This window comes from Apis dorsata, unplaced genomic scaffold, assembly GCF_000469605.1.
Source record: "Apis dorsata unplaced genomic scaffold, Apis dorsata 1.3 scaffold_249, whole genome shotgun sequence".
Taxonomy (NCBI): domain Eukaryota; kingdom Metazoa; phylum Arthropoda; class Insecta; order Hymenoptera; family Apidae; genus Apis; species Apis dorsata.
The window spans coordinates 368,320-371,821 of NW_006263528.1; the positions used below are offsets into that span (position 1 = coordinate 368,320).

A 3,502-nucleotide genomic window follows, 5' to 3' on the forward strand; every position below is an offset into this window, starting at 1 on the left:
TATTATATTATTATATAATTTATTATATTATTTTATACATTTTTTAAATTAACTTTTATTCTAAACATATTTTTTTTTCTATTCTTATTTTTAATTTATTTTAGGATTTTAATTTAATGTTCTAATAATATAATAAAACTTCAAGAGATTTAAAACAGACAATCAAAGAGAGACAAAAACAGACTTCAAGAGATAAAACAGATAATTTAAAAAATAATATTTTGCTTTCTATTTAATTTCATTATGTATATAATTCGTAAAACAATATTGATGATTAGCAAAATGATGAAGCAAAAAAAGTACGAGGGGATATACAAATTTTTATGTATGAGAGTATTTTAAATTTAGCAAAAAGACATCGAAATTGAGCCATTGTTATATAATTCATAATATAAAAAATAATAGATCGAAAGCAGTAATAAAAGAATATTGATCCACAGATTGTCGATCAGATAATCTGCAACGTGGAAATTTTAAAATACATACGTAAAATCCAAGCTTTACTTAATATCTCAAGTTATTTACAATGCTTTTTTCTCATTATCTTTCATACGATACCTGATTGATATACAACACTTAATATAATTTTTGAATAAAACTTCTTACCGAATGTTTCTATTTAATGGTATTGGAAAAAGAGAAGGAAGATGAATATTATAGTATATCGAAATATTATTCACTTTTAAAATTAAAATAATTGAAATATTTTTAACTTTTTTTCATTTTAAAATAGCTAAATATAATTTATATGCCATTTATCACACTTGTGAATGATGTTTTGCTTAATAAAATTTAAAATTAAATATCACTAAAAGATATTAAACTGCGAAATAGAGAAAAATCGAAATACAATTATTTTATTCCAATGATATTTATTTTTTGCCAATAGTAATTTTTTTAGAATATTTAATACAGATTTATCATAATATTCTTTGAGCAATGTTAAATTCTCAACTGGTTCTGGTTCTCAACTGGAAACTGGTTCTTATATCATATATATATATTAATCATTATAACAACAATAGATATATATAATCATAGATAATCGTTATAAATAAACATGCTAATAAAATTACTTTATTTAAATTATTCTAAGAATCTCGTTAAATCTTATCAAATTATAAAGAATTTTTGTATTTGATTTATAATTGAATTATTATTCATGATTATAATTATAATTGTAACTATTGTAACGTAATACAGAATATATGTAATATAGGAATCCATTATGTAATATATTAAATTTTACCATATGAAATCAATGAGTATTAGATTTAAGATTTTTTATTATTTTTAATTTAGAGATTTATATAATTCTCATATATCATAATTCTCTTTATCATTATCAATTTATTTATATTATTATATTTTTTAAATTACTAATTTTTAAATAAAATTCAATGAAATCTATTTTTGAAATAGATGTTAATTTCTTATTCGTAGAATGTTATTCTTTGTTATAAAGTCATACTTTTGTTAATTCATCTCGTCTCAAATCTTATCTCATCTTGAAAAGAGAGAAGTAAAGAAAGGAAAAGAGGAAGAGAGAGTTTAGTACGATCTTGAAAATCTCAGCGAGTGTCAACGCCCTCGAGTATCGTTTCTTAGAAAGAATCCGGTTTCGCCTGCTTCGATCATCGTACGCTCTGCTTTGGAGAGGATAGGCTCATTGTGGTACGGTAACTTTCTTTGCAAACTTTCACTCGTAAACAAATGATATCGACGACGACGACTCCTACGAGAGGCTGCTGGATTCAAGAACCTCGTGTCATGCAAAAGATAAATTTTAATTCTCCGAAGTCTCTCTTACGAATTTTATTTGAAAAATTAAGAAACACAATATATTGTTGTTTATACAAATTCTATCAAAAAAAGTAAAAAATTTGTAAACTAGATATCGAGAAAAAGAGATAGCACAAATTTTGTTTATGAATTTGTAGTGTTTGTGAGAAGATTTATTTTAAAAATTAAAACAAATTAATTATTTAAAGTTAAACATTATATTGTTCATTATACATATAATGTTCATTGAACATTATATGTGTATATTATATACACATATTATGTGTATATAAAATATTTAAATAGAAATAATATAAATTAAATTTTCTATGATAGAAAAAAATTCGATAAAAATGTTTACAAAATGGACATACAATATTTTTTTTAAATGAAGAAAAAATTATATGAATTTAACAATATGAAGAAGTCATCAATTAAAATTGAATTTCATCACGGCATTCAACAATGACATAAAAAACGAACAAACTTGAGAAACTTCCGTTCGAAAGAAATTATTCTGTATGACGTTGACCGATGTATGCATCCCTTTTGTATTATCGACTAGTTCGAGACACTTGAACTCCATAAAAAGGCACATCCGGGAAATCGCTGATTCGATCAATCGATCATCGGCTAAAGAAATGGAAGGAGAAACGACAAAAGCGTTAAGGACTTAAATGGAAATGAATTTCTGGCTAGCTGTTATCGTTTGATCAATTGGTCCACGTGTTTATCACAATAACGATGACATGAAGGAAAGAAAGAGGAAAAGATTAAACGTCAAGAATCTTTGAAATCGATGAATTTCATATGATGCATATCAGAATTACATATATTATATATATATATATATATCAGAATTAGATACAAGATTATATGCTAAGCATCCATATATCGTTTTGTGAATAACGATCTTTGTTTATAAAGATATTGTCATATATTGTTCGCGTTATTGATATTATATTATACATGAAGTATATAGTAACATAGCGTTTAAAAAAGAACACCTATGTTCATTATTAATTTTCATTTTTTCATTATGTCATATTATAATTTCACGAAGGAAAGAATAATCATTTATTATCTAATAATAGATTTTCAAAATTTTAATAAATAAATGCATTTTATTTTAAAAACAATATATTTATATTTGGATATTTATTTTCTTCTTCGAGAACATTTTATAATTAAACTTATTTAAATTGAAATCAATATAATTATGATTAATTTTTAATTAAATTTTAAATATTTTATAAATTGAATTGAAGAAAAAAAATTATGATATTATGAAAAAAAAGATAAATTTGAGGCCGAAGGAAACACAAGGATATTTGCATAAGCATGATTGCAATAAGATATAAGGATAGTTACGTATCGATATTGTATATCGCAACTATTGTAATTATATTTATAACAAAACGATTGACACCGATGCATATCTATTGAAAATGCATTTTTAACACATGACACTTCTTTATAGATCCATTCTTTTACCGGAAATTTTTCTAATATAAATGTTTATTATACAATTTAACATCTTTAGAAAATATACGATATCTAATGACAAATATTTTTTAATATCTATAGCTATATCGTTAATGAAAAAAATTATCTCATATCCTTGATTATTAATATAAAAAAAAATAGAAAAAAATTTTTCTCTCAACATAGGTTCATTCGCATCTGCATAAATAAATTTGATATATATATATATATATAT

At 23.0% G+C, this 3,502-nt stretch overlaps 1 protein-coding gene across 1 annotated transcript in view; it reads right to left on the reverse strand.

Moving 5' to 3' along the window:
• Positions 1 to 3,502, reverse strand: part of LOC102680710 (tribbles homolog 2) — a 21,049-nt gene that overhangs the window by 1,559 nt on the left and 15,988 nt on the right. The gene's annotated exons all lie outside the window — the stretch shown is intronic.